At 46.0% G+C, this 18825-nt stretch overlaps 1 long non-coding RNA gene across 1 annotated transcript; it reads left to right on the top strand.

Annotated features, from left to right (window-relative positions):
• Window positions 1-10224: 10224 nt before the first annotated feature.
• On the top strand, window positions 10225-13069 carry LOC120323805. The gene is made up of 3 exons (XR_005564672.1): window positions 10225-10475; window positions 11712-11804; window positions 12716-13069. It is a non-coding gene; the product is annotated as an uncharacterized LOC120323805 (long non-coding RNA).
• The last annotated feature ends 5756 nt before the right edge of the window (window positions 13070-18825 follow it).

Raw genomic sequence — 18825 nt, forward strand, 5'->3', positions numbered from 1 at the left:
TATTCATAGATAGTAGAAGATAAATAGTGTTGCGAGTCATATTAGGGTGGTACAGCACTTTCCTGCTTCCTTTGGGTGTCCTCTCTTAGCCTGGGGAAGACAGGAATTCATCTGTGAGATGAGGTAAGCACCTTGCTGTGATTCATTTCACATCCAAGCTGATCACATCACCTTGGATGTGATTCAGACGAGCACAGCTTTCACGGTCGGCGTGGGAGCCGTGTCAGCAAGGTGGGATGGTTCAACCTGCCGGGGAAACTGGTTGGAAGGAGGTCCTGCAGCAGTGCTGAGCCTTGTTGACCTTGGTTGTCATGGTCTGCTGGTGTCAGGGAGCAGAGAAAGCGGTTTTATACCCAAGGATAGGGGTCAGCCCTCCCCCAGCCCCACTTCTGCTCCCTCCCCTGTGCACTGCCTGATTCCGTGCCCACGAGAGCACACACGTCAAGGCGATGTTTGCTCATATGAGTGCCTGTTTGCCCACACAGCTCATTTGTACATCTGGCTTGGCAGATTGGTGCACATGCAAAAATGGGCGAGAAAACACTGAGGCCTGGATGGCAAATTGGGTCTGGTTTTTTTTCCTTCTTTTTTTTTTTCCCTCTTTTTTTTTTTGTGTGTGAAGGTGCTGCTCACAGTTTCCTGGTTACAACTGCATTGAAGTGTGCCCTTCAGGAGAGCTTTGCCTTCCAGATATTGTGCTCTAGCCATCTAAATTTTGCCTCCACGTTTGGTGCAGTAGGCCACCTAAAATATTTCCTGGCTTTTGATCAAGAACACTTTCTCATGACCCTTTCCCAAGCTTTGCATCTCAAGATATGTCCCTCCTGCAAGGGCCTTTGGTCCCTTCCCTGTGCTACCCCAAAGCAAGGTGGTCTGTCAGCACCAGACATAGAGTCTGGGGACAGATACTAACTTGGGTCCTAGACCCAAGCCTGACATCTTCATATGATGATACCCTAAGCGACCGTGATTTAAACAAGCTGCTCTGCCCCCACCAGGTTCAACCTGCCCATATAGATGCTAGGAGCTGCTTTAAACTGCCAATAACTTGGTTGTCTGTCTGAACCCAAGGACAGGTAAAAAGGAACCAGAGCATCTTCTCCAGCCTCACCGAGTGCCCAGTGGCTGTTGTGGTGTCCAGCAACAGAGATCTGGCAGGGCCAGCACTGGTTTAAAGGTGAGTGTTTCTGAACATGGCTTTCTTGTCTTATTCCATCTTACTCCATTAAGGCTGAGAGAATTGGGATTGTTAAACCTGGAAAAGAGGAGGCTTCGGGGTGACCAGTTGCAGCCTTCTAGTACCTGAAGGGATCTTACAGGAAAGATGGGGCAAGACTACTTAAAAGAGCATGTAGTGACAGGACAAGGGGGAATGGGTTCAAATTGAAAGACAGAAGATTTAGATTAGATATTAGGGAAAAAAATCATTACTGTGAAGGTGGTGAGGTCCTGGCACAGGCTGCCCCGAGAAGCTGTGGCTGCCCCATCCCTGGAAGTGTCCAAGGCCAGATTGGATGGGGCTTGGAGCAACCAGATCTAGTGGAAGGTGTCCCTGCCCAGGGCAGGAGGGTGGGAACTAAATGATCTCCAAGGTGCCTTCCCATCCAAACCATTCTATGATTCCGTGATCTCCCATTTCATCCTCTTTTAAGCAGAGTTCTGTGGGCGACTGCCTGCAATGGCTGAGACAGCACAGAGATATCTAGGTGCTGTTTAATTTCCCTGCTCAGCAAAGACAGGCTTGAGAGATTATCCCAGCTCGGGTGATGGTTTTTAACCACAATGGCCATGAAAGTCTCCATTATTTATCTCCAAGCTGCTTAGTGATACAGTGGGTGGAGAAGGAAGCCACTGTTTCCTGCTCAGAGTGTGTGGGAATACCTTTTCAAATGTTAATTTCTCATGTTTTTCAAAAAACTACCCAAAGGCACTGGCCCGAGCAAACACTTAAGAAGCCTGTGCATATTCAAACCAACCAGGTTTTAAAAAGTCTGCAAAGATATTTGGGATTAGGAGGGAGGGGGGAGAATAAGAAGGAGCTCCAGGAAAAAAATCCGCCACCATTTCCCCCACTTCAAAGTTAAAATTAGATGTGTGCATTTCCCTCCTCTCTGATGTACCTTTCTCCAGGGAAATAGGTGATGGATGCAAAAGGCTGGAGGGAGCAGGATCAGCCAAGGGGTTCCCCTCTGGCAATGCTAATGAACGTCCCTCTTCCAAATCCTTCACCATCATCAAACCCCAACAGGAAAAGCACCAGGCAGAGATGGTGTGGGCTGGCTTGGGACCAGTGCTGAAGAGGTACAGAAAACCACACGTCCTCACTTCTGTTCTGCATCCAGGGCAATCTGATTCCCCAATATTAAAACATCCCACTGTAAAATTCATCAGCTTCCATGATTTTATTTTTGATAAAACCCTTTCTACAAGAGCTGCCTGGGCAGTATGTGGCTGATGGGCTGCTGTGAATACACACGCTCAGGTTTTCTGCTGTAGCTTTTGCTTTAAAAAGAAAACAAAACAAAAATCATATGTGATTTTAATGCAGATTTGAAAGAAAAGGACAAAAAAAAAATCTCTTGGGCCTGTACCCACCATAAGTTTTAAAGTGCAGAATTTGTGTCTGTTGTTGAATAAGAAATGTGTGCCGACTGCCAAAATTCAGCTTGAAAGCAGCCAGAAGATATCTGGGAAAAAAAACAAATGTTTTGCAAATACCTTTTGTAATTGTAAGAATAAAATAATAATTTAAAAAACCCTGAAACCCAAACCCAGAAAGAATTCACCAGTTATTAAACATTGAAAAATATGGGACCTTGTATAACTCAGAGCCCAGAAGTGACATCTAAGCTGAAAAAAAATACTGAAAACGGGGATTTATAGTTTGTATCTTATTCCTCATAGCCAAGAGGTTTTATAACCAATGTTTCTTTATCCCAAGTGCTCAAGCAAGAACAGAAAATGCCTCAAGCCTGTCAGTAAATGCAGTGAAGGGATATGGGTCCTGCTGTCCCTAAGTACAAATTTGTAAGGGTTTGGTTAACTCTCATTTTGGCCAGCCCTGGAACAACAATATCTCTTTCAGGTCAGGAATTTGTCACCGTGGGCCACACATCTCCCAGGAGGATCATCTGATGATCTTTGCTTCCCTCTTGCTTTTCATTTGGCCAGGCAGTCCTGGGAAGAGACGGGGATGTTCAGTGAAACCCCTCCCTGCTTGCTCCAATGAAACACGAGAAGAGGGTTTTTTCTCTGAAGAATACAAAGTCTGCATGAACTGGAAACAGGATGGAGGGGTCTCAGCTGGACTGTGTCCCTGAGCTGCAGGTGTGCTTGGTGAGCATCCCTTTGCACCTCGGTGAGCATCAGGTAACACAGTTCAGGAACCGCACGGCCCCGCCAGGATCAACTGACTGTGTCTGCCCGTGACAGCTCCTGAATTCAGGATAAAGGTAAGGGGTTTGGGGTTCAGCAGGTACACCTCTTCCCTGTCCTGGTACCCTGGGTTCAGGGCCACACAGCTGATGCCGCGACTCTTGCTCTCGCCCTCGCTCTCCTGGGGGCTCTCCTGACTTAGTCTGGATTTGCAATCCCCACCCCGCTGTCGAGGCACTTGGTGTACAAAAAAATAAGTCTTCGTGATGCACAAAGCAGAGGCAATCATGGGGAAAAACTCTTCAAAACAGACTTCTTTTACAGATCAAGAATTTCACGACTTTAGCGGAAAGCGCAAACAATACTGGGCCAGAAATTCATAATATTTGGTGCCTGGTTTGTATAGCTAATATCCCAAATAAATATTTCCGTGACTAATCCCTTCGAAAGAAAAACACAAAGAAAGAGGCTGACACATGAAACAAGATGATTTTGATGTTTGTTTTATATTCCTAAACACAAATTCTGCCTCTTGGGTTGTGTAACATGCTTCATCTAAAACCCTGTTAGTCTCTCACTAGGTAAATATGTGTTTGTTTTCTGTCCTCGTCCCATCCCTCTCTCCTTCCCCAAAAGCCAACCAAAAGTCCTTATCCTCCTCTCTAGACTCCAGAAAACTCTGCATAAATTTTGCTGAAGATCTAGAGGCACAAAGTCGTAAATTCCAGAAATAATTGCAATTTTATTCAGTGTGATTAAACTATGGAAATTTTCTCCTTGGGATTTTTTTGCATAACAGCAAAAATAAAACCCCATAAAGAAAGAAAAAAAGCCAACAAAACCTGTTAGCGTCATCAGAACCTAAAAATAACAGGAAGATGACTGCTGGTGCCAGAATGATAGCAAACAAAATATATTATTGAATTAGATTCTTTCCAATTGTTGTTCTTAGGAATATATTTCCCTTTCCCCCTCAGGGTTTGTTTGGAGCCAAGGTATTCTGCCTGCCAGTGCCATTCCAGTGCTCAAATTAACAAGAAGTGATGTCTCTTACAGTAAAACCCAGTATCTATTAAAATATTGATGAAGGTGAATAAGCTGAGGAGTTTGTGGTGTCTGGTTTCTAGCTGGCAGTCAGGGATAACTTTGAAGGAATGGGAGGGAGAGCTGGACATCCTCACCCTGCTGCCATAGCCAGGACAAGCTTCCCGTTCCCAGAGAATAGACCTCACGTCTCAGGAGCAAGTAGCAGGAGAAGCCTGACTCCAGGTACTGATGGAATGGCTGGGATGTCTGTCACACATTCCTTTCTGCTTTTCTCCCACTGCCAGTTCAGCAGCACCTGTTTTCTATCCCATGTGTAGTTTTAGAGGCTGTGCTTGCTGAGCTTTGCTGTCCATTCATTTAAAGCGTTTAGTCTCTTATTTTTTTTCCCCATCTTTCATTCTAATTAAACACCTTTCAATCTTGTTGCATCGTAGCTGAACATCTTGGTGACTGTGGGACTTTCTACTATGATGAAGAAGGGATTTGATCCACCAGGTCAGGTTTTGTAGCTTAATCCACACCTCTCTCCTGCTTCTAGTACCTTAACATTATTTTCAAGGGCCTCCTGAAATCATCTGTCACCATTCCTCAGAGTGTCTCTTGCTCTGGCACTGCTGCCCCACCATTCCCATTACCTTGACCAGCAGAAATGAGCTGATTGCTGACGCTGCAATGTGGTCCTCTTGACACATAGGCTGTGCTTTCATTAGCTCAGAGCCATGCACTCAATCTGCAGTCCTACTCTGAACTCATCTAACCATGTCATCTCCATCTATAAGGATTCCCTGGACGTTACACTAACGCTGCTGGCATCCTTCTCTTCTCTGCTCTGGCTGCTGATTTCCTTACAGCCCTCCCAGATGGAGCATCTCTGCCACCACGAGTGAGCTCGGTCCTGCAGACGTGGTGACACTGAACAGACTCGCTGTAAGGGCTTAGAGGAGTCCTGGCTTTGACCCAGGACCAAAAAAAAAAAGCCTCCATATTATGCAGCACCCTCTCTGGAGCTTTTCTGCGCTGATGGGAGGCACGTGGGGTGACCCAAAGCTGGTGCAGCTCAGCAGTGCAGCCAGGATGATCCCACTGGCAGCATTAACACCAATGACCTGCTTTACCCTGAGTGGGTTTTTTTGATAGCCAATGAGCATGTTGGATGCAATGCCTTCAGCTCCACGATCCAATGACACAATCCAGGCTGGAAGGAGCCATGTGTTTTCTTCTGCATGCAGCTACCACTGTGCTTCCAAACACGTCTCTCCTCTTTCCTTTTTTTGTACAGTAACTTTGCACACACAAACGTCAAACAGCAGCTGTTTGGCCAGCATTTTGAAAAGCAACTAGTGATTTTAGCTGCCTTAATTTTGAAGCCAGGGTTTCCACTCTACAGGGTAAAAAGGCCTTTTTTTTTTTTTCTTCTCAAGTAGCTGTGTAGATATTTTAACCTATTTCTTTTGTAAATGTGAACCATGGAAACAGTCAGACCTTATCAGTCATGAGCATCTTTGAGGTTTCCCCTTGTAGAAAGAAAATGTCATGGTGCTTGTCAGAGCCAAGCTACACAGGGCTTCTCCTACTTAAATTAAGCATAAGCAAACCTACAGTGTGTCAGAGCCTCCACTAGGTAAACAGCATGCTGGATAATTTTGGAGGTCACTTCAATGCTGGGGTTAAAATCTGAGCAGGAAACTGTGCTAAGAAAGGTTTCTTGGAAAGTCTTTCTCTCCTGGCTGAGCCATCTCAACCCCAGAGCCTTTGCTGGTGTTTTGGCCCTTCTTGTCTCCGGATGGAGCTGGAATTAAAAAGGATATGTACAGGTTTTGGAAAAAAGGACTGAAGTCACAATTTAGATCAGGGCTCTAAATCCTTCAAAGTGTCTTAGGAAAGCCTGAAAAATGTGGCTGAAGGAATTGATTTTTAGGGTACCGATTTAATCTGCTGCAGCTGAAAGATCACTTGTTAATAGTTTGGGGCTTTTGCTGTGGGCCCAGAACAGACCTCTGGGCTTGCAGTGCAGGGCTGTAGCTTTTCCAGCAAGTGGTTAAGAGAAGAAGGGAATCAAATTCAACTGGTATCCCCTTGGGATTGAACTAGGAGCACTGAGTGAATTAAGTGCTATTCACTGTGGAAAATGCTACAGGATACTGATTTGTTTCTGTGTCCTTATTTCATGACACAAAAGTAAAAAAATAATATCTTTATATGTGCTGAAAAGCATTTAACCAGAATTCCTGGTTCAGTTCCAGAGAGAGAGTCCTGGTTTAATTCCATGCAGAGATGGAATCGCTGCACCAAGTTAGCTGTGGACAGCCCTGCTGGTGTGCTCCCACAGAGAAGGTCTGCAAGAAGGGACAACCCTCTGCACTTCCCAAGGTCAGGATAAAGCCACGTATCCCACCCCAGAGCACCTTCAAAAGGTTTTGTTGAAACCCCAAAGCACAAAGAGGAGACTGGCAGCGTCCTTCACCTTTTCTACGAGAATCAACACCAGGACAAAGTGCTGCAGAGATGAGCTCAGCTCTGTATGTGTCCCCTTCCCGTGGATGGAGGCAGCGACTGTGCAGGGTGCAGGTTTGCCTGTAAATCCCATTCATCACACACCAAGTCTTCTCCTGCCTAATCCTCTCTTCTTCCACGCCTGGCTAAATGATTTCCCTGCAGCAAGGCAGTTGTCCCCGATAACGCGATAGCGGGCGATGGCTCACTGGCTTATGTCAAATCTCAGCAAAATGAATGGTGAGGATGTGTCCCTATTAATTTATCCGCTTCTCATAAATTTCATCTTGCTAATCCTTGCTTCTCAAATACCTTCTTTTGGTGGGGTTGACTTCAGCTGCTCAGAGAGCGCCACTTCTCTACAGGGACAGGCCCAGGTCAGCAGTGGAAAGAGGGAATTGTAGAAACACAGAATGGTTTGGGTTAGAAGGGATCTTAAAGATCGTGTAGTTCCAACCCCTCTGCCATGGACACAGGCACCTAACACTAAACCAGGTTGCTCAATGTCCTATCCAGCCTGGCCTTGGATACTCCAGGGATGGGGCATCCACAGCTTCTCAGGGAGATCTGACAACAGGCTGCACGTTTGTAAAAATCCTGCTCCTGGGTGGGAGAATCAGTAGGCTTAAACAATAGCAAAACAGATGCAGTTTGAGCATTACAGAGGAGGGAAAGAAAACATGGTCATGATAGGTACAAGGTAAATGCTAGAGCAGATCGTGGGAGAGATTGCAGAGGCTGCATCTGAAAAGGTTGTGTGTGGAGCCTGTCAAAATTCTGTCTTTGGAGTGGATTTAGGTGTAGATGACCATGCCCTTGTGTTCCCTAACAACAAGAGAGAGCTTTTAGATCTCTGTCATTCATTTCATCCCTATTTTTCATTATTTTTGTAATACTGCTGTTGGAGATCAGGAAAAATAAAAGGGAAAGTCTGTCTTCTCTTATATAACTAGAAGTAAATACATAATGCAGCTTAATTGAAATTACTGACTTCCCCAAATAAGCTGGATGTAACTCGATCAACAGTGATCTGGTTAATACAGAAAAAATGACTTTGTGATATCCAGTGCCCACAGATTAGAGCACTGAGGATGGAGTAATGAGACACCAATAGCAGATCCACAGGGAAAGAAGACCATGTAGATTTGCTGCTGACGCAAAAAGGATAACTTGAGCAAAAGCAAAATCCAGTAGTTCAACCCTGGAGCAGGAAAAAGAAGGGATGAGAAACTGGATTAATGGTACCCACCCTGGGGTTTTGTTCTTTGTTGGATTTCTTGAGCAGGTCTCTGCTGTTCTGGACCTCAGTCGAAGGTGTAGTCTCAGTCTGTACAGCCTAAAGCTGTACAAAAAAAATGATGTCATTTAAGGATATGCTTTGAAAACACAACAAATCCATTGAGCTGAGTGCTTTGTCCTTGAGTTCAGCTGGAAACCTCTAACATTTGAGGGGCACTCTAGAGGAAAAGACAACTATTTAAGGAGCATCTGGAGAGATGGGCTTCAGATGCCCTTTTCCCTATTTATACTTATTAGAGATGAAATTGAAGTTCAGCATGATTAAATTATACATATAAAGAAAAGCTTCCACAAACAAGAAAACATAAGCAACGTGGGAAGGAACAGAACTGCAAAGAGAACGAGAGGAATGAAACCAAACAGGATGCCAAACTGCAAAAGACATTTCAACAGCACCTAATTAAAACTGTTCACATTTGCAACAGACAGAAGGTAAAGACATTCACTAGGAAACAGAAGAAAGGGAGTTTAAAAAAAAAAAAGCATTAAAAGGAGTGATTTAAGTCAATCACAGGAAATTCTGGAAAAATAGCAAGATTGAGCAAAGGGCAGTTGCAGAACGTGAAGTGCATTTAGAGTTGGGGAGTTATTTCCAATTGTCTCCCAGCAGAAGTGACTCCAGCTGGCAATAATGAGGAATGTGCTGTTCAGCAGCCCCTGCCCACAGTGCCGGCAGCCTATGGGGAGCTGGCACTGCCAGCCTTCCACACCCGTCTCCATGCAGTGCTTTGAATAATATCACATAGCAACCAGCCCAGGACTGAGAAATCAACCCAGGTCCCACTCCAATAACTTAATCACGAGATTATCTCCCAGCTTCTTTTGTTAATTAATGACTCTTCGTCTTTTGGCTTCAGAAACCGTAGATACAGCAGTAACGGTGAGGCTGAAAATCCATCATGACACCTTTGTTAGCAGGATGAACTAATAACACTTTTTCTCCTGTGACACCTTTCAAAACCTGACATGTTCACCACTGGGCTCATCTGGTTTCCGATGTGCAGGAGAGCAGCAGCAACTTATAAGTGGAATAATCAGGACAAATCTTTCAAAAAGGTGAAATCAAACCTTCACTAGTGACAAAAACATGGAAGATGAAAAAAAGAATCAAGAAGGAGCTACACTGTACTTGGCTTGTCTCTGTGTAGGCAAAATCATTTTCATAATTAGTGAGCAAGGGGTGAAAATAAGCGAATAGTATTTGAAAGGGAAAGGATGGTTCTGTACCATGTTTGAGAATGAAAAGGGGAGGGTATTTTTCCTTCTTGTGGTACAGACTTCACTTTCAGAAAGGGCTGGCTAGGTGAAAACTGAGCTTCCTAGCTAGAGAGAGGTTGATTTATGTGTACACAAGAAATCTCCCTGTTCCGAGATAAGACACCGAAGTGCTTTGTTAATGATGAATGATGAATGGGCAGTCAAGCTGTAGGAAGGAACTCTACATTAGGTAAGTCAAGAGCCATCTGAGGCCTTTGGTAACCCACTAGTCTAGATGCTGCCTGAGATCCAGCCATCCCTTCCTCATCCACCCACAATGCTACACGGAGACGCCATAAATCACTCGTACACTCCATGAAGAATTGCCATCCGTCCAAAGGTGCATGTTAAACAATCCCATGCTGGGATGTCTGTGTTCCCTCTCTGCCTGGATGGGTCCCAGATAATTAGCTCTGTGTTGGTGGATAACAGCCAGCAGGGATGTTTCAGCCCTCCAGAGCAGGAGGGTGCCCAAAAGGCTGGAGGTCCTGCTCGGGCCAGCCCAGGTTACTCTCTTGCTTTTGGCATGCTGTGATTTGGCTGTGAGAGTCAGGACGAGGCAGCAGGGTTGTTTCTAGCCCTGACACAGAGAAATAGAGCAGTGTCCCAGAGAGGCAAGTGGCACAGGCATGTGGCTGTACTCATTGTCTCCTCAATAATGTCATTTTTGCAGGGGCAATGGGAAGGGGAAGAGCAGAATCCCCCCTGGACCGCCTCCTTCGCCGGGAAGTGACTGATGAGCCTGGCAGCCTCTGAACAAATATTTCTGATGCAGAGAATTCACTTGTCAACTTGGAGGAGCCCCGAGAGGAAATTTCCAAAGCAGATCTGTCGGAGATAATGACACCGCACAAGGAAGCCCTCCTTAGGAGGAATGTCTTCAGAAGACGTGGAGTGTTTGAAAACACGATGCTTCTGTGTGTTCCTGTTGATGAGTTAAAATTCAAGCAGCCGTGGCTGAATTTTTAATCTGTGAGCTGTAACAGGTGAAGCTCAAGGAGGCGGTGAGTCATTTTTTTCACCTTCCTAGATGCTTCCTTGGTCAGTCAGAACTTGTTTTCTTTCCAGATCAGAAACCTCTTTAGGCCCGAGATAAGTCACTGTGTTCTGCCTCATCCAGATTACAAACCAGGGAATTTTTGTGCATCTGGATGTTTGTGTAATTGCCTAACAGTGCGAAACCTCATCTCAGCTGAAGCCTCTTAGCTCCACTGTTAGATAAAAAGCAATTAACAGTAACCATAACCAGAAACACTTTTAGCGTGAGGACAGGCAGCAAATGGCAAATAGATATATCAACAAATGTGTTTTTGCCTTGTACTTTGCTGTTTGCAGTCAATGGGTCATTAATTTTTATATGAGTATCACGTACTTATAAGTGGTTTGGGAATCTTGAAGTTATTACCTGCGACAGTGGCTTTGATTATGTTGGCTGCTCTGTGCTGCCCCTGATCCTTCAGTTTAAAAGCCACCCAAAAGGATAGAGCAGCCAGAATCACACCCCAAGGCAATCCTGGGTGCCCAAAGGCACTGGTTACTCCTTGCACTTGTTGAATCTCTCGAATATGTTTCCTCAACACAGGGCTGGGTTTGTAAAGCCATTTCCCCTCTGAAAGCTCATCAGCATGCACACATCGTAGGTGTTGTTCTTCTAGCTTTTCTGAGTAGCAGTATTTTATCCTGTCAAATATGAAATTGGCTCGGGTCAGGAATTTTGTGCTGAGCTAGTCAATCTTTTGGGTTTTCTCTAATTAAATCTGGGACAGACAACCAATAGATTCGTCAGCTGAACACAGATAACTATTTTAATCTCCTTTTTCCAGGTGTTTTCAGATCGTTTCGCATTTTCTGATTCATTAGCTCGAGTTTCAGTTCTCTGGGAAAAAAACGTAGGAAAACCTATATTTTACTGGGCAAGTCAATTGTTTTATACAAAATAAGGTTTACTTTCCATGTGGTAACAGAGGCACTTGTAGATTATCTGTGTGCAAAATGACATGAATAACATTAGCTGGATTCATGCAAGTGGGGTTTTTTAATCTGAATAAGTGCAGAGTTTCAAAAAAAAGTAGATACAGAGGTGTCAAGGATGAGATTGCCTGTTACCACACTCTGCACTGGAGCTGTGCTTTGGCTATCAGTTATTTTTAAGCTTGGTCTCCTGGTGTTAGCCTTTGTCTCCAGATAATGTATCAGCAATTACCTGTTCAGTTTTATTATGCTCTTGTTCCTTCATGCAGACATTCAGGACTTCATTTGCTCCCACCTTGCAGACAGACTTAAATGTTAAGCTTGTTTTCCTACCAGATGGAGAATAGATGCCCCTATTTCAGGTAAGTGTTTTGTGATCTCTCCCTGGTGTGAGAAGATGATCCTGTGCTTGTTATAGTTCAGGTCAGGAAGGCTGCGAAATGCAAATCAAACCAGACCTTTTGTGCCTGACAGGTTAGAGGGGCTTTGCTGAGCTATTTGTATCTTTAATATAATTTGGGTGTCCTTTTTGTGCAGTAATGTGGCTGTGGGCAGTGCAAAAGGATTTTGCTGGAACAGTTCAGCCTGGAAAGCCCCATTCCTGGAAGCAGTCAAGGCCAGGTTGGGTGTGGTTTTGAACAACCTGGTCTAGTGGAAGGTGTCCCTGCAGAGGGGTTGGTCTAGATGGTTTTTAAGGTCTCTTCCAACCCAAACTGTTCTATGATTCTATGATTTTTATGCCTTGACCCTTCTTGAAGATTATGGTAAAGTAAACCAAAAACAAGCCAAATGTGCAAAGACCAGCACCTTGGTCATTGCAAAATATTGGGCTGCTCATAAAATATTCAGGGAAGACGGTTTCTACCCCTTGAATGATGTGAATTTTGTGAATGTGGTTCCCAGCACAGTTCTGCAACCATTTCCCCCCCTCTTACTTCCCTTGTAGAGGATAAGTCTCTGCTGTACTAGTTTCCCACAGCCAAATGCAAGCAGGCTGCCTGTCTTATCTCCATTTGCCCCCTTCTGTGCAAACGCTTCAATCACTTCCTGCAAATTTAATGTTTTTTCAACTACTGACGTGCTCCTCATCTCCACTCTGCAATTATGAAATGATGTGCTGATGTTTTAAGGCAAATGTTTTTGTTTTAAAATGTGCAACATCCAAATTTACAAAAAAAAACCCCAAACAAACCCAAAACAAACCCAAACCAAAATAAACAGATCCCTCCCCAAATTCTCTCTGATGCTAATTATAGAAATCTCATCTCTCCAGCAGAAGCATCAGTCAACAGAGGGTTTGGTTCTTTTCAGAGGCTGAATCTTTGGAAAAATATACTGAGGATGGTGCATAAAAGTGGGGGATGTGACAGGTACGTGCTGGAGGTGAATGCTGAGAGTTTGGAAATGCAAACAGACTTCAGGATTTGCCAGTCCTCTTCCTCCCCCAACACCCAGAATATTGCATTTGTTGGTTGGTCTTCATTTTTAAATCATCCAGTGCTCTGCTGTCAAGACACATGTGTTGTTTTCATAGAGTTGGCACCAGAAGTTATTATTTTTTTCCAGCTCAATTTAGAGAAGGGTAACAAATATTCTGGGTTTGCTCTGAAATCATTACGGGAGGAGCTCCTGGATTATCCATCATGGTTGCTCCCGCAATGAAAATGCAGCTCTTCTGTCAGCAGGAGTTTCAGCCTGATGATGTTTCTGGCTGTCAGGACGCAACCCCAGACTGTCCCCACCACAAGAGACGGTTGGAATAAACTGGCAAATTCATTCCAGTGCTGATTTTTATTAGGGAATCTTATTTAAATACTGCATGCTCCTCTTTCACAAGAAAGCCAGAGGCTTTTTTTCCCCTTCTAATGCGTTTTAGAGGCAATCTGACATTTTCTAATGGCTCTCAGGTATGTATAATTTATCCTGCTCCACGTCCACATTTTCCAAAATAACACTGGAAAATCATCTGGGTTCCTGCTTTTTTTGGACAACCATTACTCTCACTTTTTTTTTTTTCCAGGTTGACCTATAAATGTCCATATGCTGCAGGATAATTGCAGTAGGTGTAGGTTCCTTTGGAGACGGTCTTGTGTGGGAGACAATATGACAGCTCATCTGCATAGCACAGGCATCATTCCCCCGACTCGATTTAGCAAAGAGTCCTGGATCCAAAGGCTTCTCCCCTATCTCCTGTATATCCAGGGGATTGCTCGCATACACGGCGCGCTCACGCTCTCCCGTGCAGTCATTTCTCCGCTATCTGGGGGCAGCTCAGCTGGCTGGAGAAGAAATCACAGAGTGCCACAAGCGTGGCACACCGTGGCGTGGGGACGTGGCCTCTGCTGTTGGATCCCCACGCTGTATCCAGGCATTCCTGAGCTGTGTCAAAAGGGTGTGTTAACACGCAGCTGGAATATTTCATCACGTTAACCGGGACGAAGGCCGTGCTGATAAACTGGTGGAACTGATGACCCAGGAGGGTGTTCAGTCTCCCAGATGCCGTTACTTTCAATTAGGAGCTTGTTGAAACTATGAGAGACTTTTGGGGGGATAAAAAAAAAAAAAAAGAGAAGCTGGGATGTAAGTTATCAGCGTGGAATTGGGATGAGGTGCAGGAGAGGGAGCTGTGTCACCCCATGCCTCAGCATCCCTAACCCCGCTACAGCTGGATGTCAATGATTTTCACCCGGTATCTAAGGAGTCTGTGGACATTTAAGTGTTTAATTTAAAGACCTCCAGCAGACAAGCACCCTTTCCATCCCAAAATACACCTTCCAGGTGTGTTTTGGAGAGGGATTGAGCAGGTGGGCTTGAACACATAGCAGAGATGGGGCACTTTTATTAATTTTGCAGGTTTTTATGCTCTGACAAGATGTGTTCCATGGCTGCAGTGGCTGTGTCAGCTTCATGGGAGCGCGATGAGCCAGGGGACACAGGGGTGGTCTCAGCACGTCAGTCATGCTGGGGGTTGGAGCAGGGGTTGGTCTCTGCCTGTGACAGTCATGCAGGTGTGTGTGACAGCAGCGCTGCCTCCGAGTCTCAGTCACGCTGGGAGAGTGACAAGGCTGGTCCCTGCCAGTGTCAGCCACGCTGGGTGTGTGACAGGGGCGATCCCTGCTGGTGTCAGTCACACTGGGGGTGTGACAGGGGCGATCCCTGCTGGTGTCAGTCACACTGGGGGTGTGACTGGTGTCAGTCACACTGGGGGGGTGATGGGGTGGTCGCTGCCTGTGTCAGTCACGATCTCTGACGGTGTCAGTCACACTGTGGGGGGTGATGGGACGGTCCCTGCCCGTGTCAGTCACATTAGGGGTGTGATGTGGGCAGTGTTACTCGCGCTGGGGGTGTGACAGAGGCGGTCCCTGCTGGTGTCAGTCACACTGGGGGTGTGGCAGGGGCGGTCCCCATCTGTGTCAGTCACACTGGAGGTTTGATGGGAACTGGTGTCTGGCTGTGTCAGTCAAACTGGGGGAATAACAGGGACCGGTGTCTGGGTGTCATTCCCACTGAGCAGGTGAGGGGGGCTGGCCTCTGGCTGTGTCAGTCACCTGGGGGTGTGACAGAGGTGGTCCCTGCCTGTGTCAGTCACACTGGAGGTGTGACAGGGGAGGTCCCTGGTGGTGTCAGTCACACTGGAGGTGCGAGAGGGGAGGTCCCTGGTGGTGTCAGTCAAATTGGAGATGTGACGAGGGAGGTCCCAGACTGTGTCAGTCACAATGGAGGGGTGACAGGGGCCAGCCCCCAGCTGTGTCAGTGATGCCGGGGATGCACCGGGAATGGTCTCCGGGAATGGCAGTCCCGTGAGAGTGTGAAAAGAGGCTGTGTCAGTCACGGGGGTGTGAGGGACCGGTCAAGGGGGTGTGACAGGGGCTGATCCCTGGCTGTGTCTCTCACAGGGGATGTGACAGGGGCTGATCCCTGGCTGTGTCTGTCACAGAGAGGGTGTGACAGGGGCTGATCCCTGACTGTGTCTGTCACAGGGGGTGTGACAGGGGCTGATCTCTGGCTATGGCAGTCACAGGGGGTGTGACAGGGGCTGATCTCTGGCTATGGCAGTCACAGGGGGTGTGACAGGGGCTGATCTCTGGCTGTGTCTGTCACAGGGAGGGTGTGACAGGGGCTGATCCCAGCCCTTGGTGACGCCAATACTGCGAGACAGCTCTGGGAGGAGCGAAGGGCGAAGGTGGGACAGGTTGGGATGTTTTGGGGTGTTCCCAGTGCAGTCAGAGCTGCTCGTTTTGTTTCCTTTTTAATCACAGAGTGGTTCACGTTGGAAGGGACCACGGTTGGTCATCTGGTCCCGCCTCCCCGGTTGTGAAAACGAAGAAGAAAAAGAACTCACCGAGAGTTTGTATTTTCCTGGGGCACCGCTAAAAACTTAGTATTTACGCTTAATCGGGTGCTGCGTTAAAAAATCCTTTGTGCTGAATAGATTATCAAACGGATTATCAAATGCTTTTCTGAGCCAACCTAGAAATCCAGGAGTTACAACAAAAACCAGTGAGTACAGAGAACTGCTCAGCAGGTGAAGATTTCCCCTTTAATTCATTAACAAGCTCACCTGTGCATTTTCGAAACTAAGCACGTGTAAGGTGCAGGCAGCAGACAAATCTCCAAACCCATGGCCAGTCGTGGCAGGAAGCCACAGAGTGTGGCCATTCTTGCACAATCACCTTCTGCCCCGCACCAGAAGTTACTGCCCTGCAGGTTCCTTTAGAGTCTTGTATCTCCAGCCCTTGAATTGAGCTGTGGGAGTTGAGCTGACAGAATCAGACAGTGGTTTTTGCATAGAAATTTGCTGAGAGTCTGCATCAATATCTGCCAGGAAAATGCAAGTTTGGGAAACTAAAGCATGACCAGCCTGCTTTTTACGGTCCTTGCGTAGTTTTTTTTTTTCCTGTTAGTTGTTCCATGGTCTTTAGAGCTTGACTCTAGATTTTGTAACTGTAGTTAGAACTTGTTTTCTCAATCTTTCTTCCAAAAGCCTCACTCCTGAGGTGCCCACTGACTGAGACCCAGAGATGTAGAAGATCCTGGCAAGCACCACAGGAAAAAGCATGTTAGGATAACCAGGGTGGAGCTGGCTAGGATAGCAAAACGATTCCTTGCTCCAGGTGATTTTAGAGAGCACAGCATTGGAGATCCTGAACTTTCTTTTAACGGCACTCCTAGGGTTCTGTGCTGGTATTCTTTCAAAATTCAGAGTCTCTAACAGCTATTGCAAGTCTGTCACCAGAGTTCAGTGGGCTAAAGGGAGCCCAGCTTTCCCCTGGGGAGTTAAAATCTCAACCTTCAGCCAAATATCACTTAAGCCTCTCTGAATTCAGCTCCTACTTAGGGGGTTTTTTTTGGTTGTTCTATGTAAAAGAGTCTGAAGCTCTCAGATGTTTTAAAGTGCTTATGACAGTCCTAAAACAAAGTAGCCAGATGTCAGAAAACTCTGTGGCCAATAAAAAATTCAAATTTGATGGGTTGGGATGTTAAACCCTGCATAAAATATATTACACTCCCATTGTGACAGCAAGCAAGTTTGCATGTTTTAGTGAATTTAATGGGGAAAAAATTTAAGAAATTACTCCAAAGTAGATCTAGCTGACAAATTGATTACAGGTCCTCGTCTGTCCTGACAGACTCTTCAAAACACATGACAGTGAGGTGGCATAAATAAAAAGGATTTGGCATCCATATATGTGCACTGGGAATATAAATCTAGGACAGGCACAAAGCACCAATAATGTAATTTTAATAGGAATCATATATTGTAATGAAATGGGTGATTCTCTTATTTTTCTGCCTTCTCCTTGAGGATTACAGCTGATGGGAAAGTCTTAGAACGTGGAATTTAACAAAAACATGTGCTTGCAGAGGCAACATATGAAAGGGAAGGCAGAGTACATTTAAATACTCTAATACCAGGAGGAAAAATTAAAATATGTGGAACTTGATAGAGCTGAGTATGTTTGTCTGAGGACCAGTATAGTAAGATCTCTGAATTTTGTTTGTCATTTTAGGTTAATGGGGAAACATTAGCAGAGAGGCCTGTTCTTTGTTACCGAAAGTCAGAGGCGAGGTTTGGGACTGTGCTCATGAATTTGATGAGTGTGTTGACACTTTTGTCAGTCTGAGTGTTGGGGTGTGTACGTGCTGGTTTTATTACCTTGCCACAGAAGCCCTTTTCTGTCTCATCTCAGATCAACAACAGAAGACACAATGCACTGACTGGCACTGCCCTGGTTCTTTGATCTAACCCATGAGACATCATTTGGAGTGTTCTGCATTATTTATCACTACTGAAGTATTTTCAATTAAACTGACAGATTAAATACTAACTTTGCCTGGCAGATAATGAAATTCTTGTTTCTTTTCCAAGGAAGCTGACATGAAAGAAGCCAGACATGAGAGGGCATGGGAATTTGTACTGCCTGTCTCCACATTTACAAACAAATAAGCACTGTATGATACCACAGAGAGGAGGCAGGCTTAGTTTCTGGTGCTGACAGTTGTCACACAGGTGAGGAACGCTCAGGTGATTCCAGAGAAGCCTCGCAAAGGTTGGACAGCTGGACATGGAGGAAGATTACTCACCACCTTCCAGTCCTGCTAAACCTTCAGTGCAATAAGAAATCCTTGGTAGTTGTAATAAACCACAGTTTGGATTTTTAAAAATTGGCCATTCATCATCTGTGCCCCACACAAACATGCTTGGCTGTGGATATTGGTGCATGTCCTTATATATTCCTGGAGTTCATCACAGGGATGGAGCACCTCTGCTATGAGGAAAGGCTGAGAGAACTGGGATTCATCAACCTGGAAAATATAAGGTTTTGGCATGACGTAACTGTAGCCTTCCAGTACTTGAAGAGAACTTATGGGAAAGATAGAACAAGACTATTTACGAGAGCATGTTAACAACAGGACAAAAGGAAATGGCTTCAGACTGAAAAAGAGTAGGTTTAGGTTACATATTAGCAAACGATTCTTTACTATGGGGGTGGCGAGGCCCTGGCACAGGTTGCCCAGAGAAGCTGTGGCTGCCCCATCCCTGGAGGTGTTCAAGGCCAGGTTGGAACTCGATCTAGCGGAAGATGTCCCTGCCCATAGCAGGGGTTTGGAAGGAGACGATCTTCAAGGAACCATTCCATGATTCTATGAACAGGCTCCCGGAGCACCGGGGGTTCCCAGAACCGCTCCGCCGGGGCGGCCGGGAAGGAATCGCGGTCGCAGGATTTGAACGGGGCGGCGGAGCTGAGCCGGGAGCGAGGGCTGTCGCTGTCGTTGTCGCCGGGGAGGGGCCGCGCTGTCCGCCCGGTCCCGCCCCGCCGCTGCAGCCGCGGCCGCTGCGGGCACGGCCGAGCCGCCGCTGCGCCGGGACCGCCGGCGCGG

Source organism: Pipra filicauda, unplaced genomic scaffold, assembly GCF_003945595.2.
Source record: "Pipra filicauda isolate LSUMZ 115617 unplaced genomic scaffold, ASM394559v2 scaffold114_size2234877_pilon, whole genome shotgun sequence".
NCBI lineage: Eukaryota > Metazoa > Chordata > Aves > Passeriformes > Pipridae > Pipra > Pipra filicauda.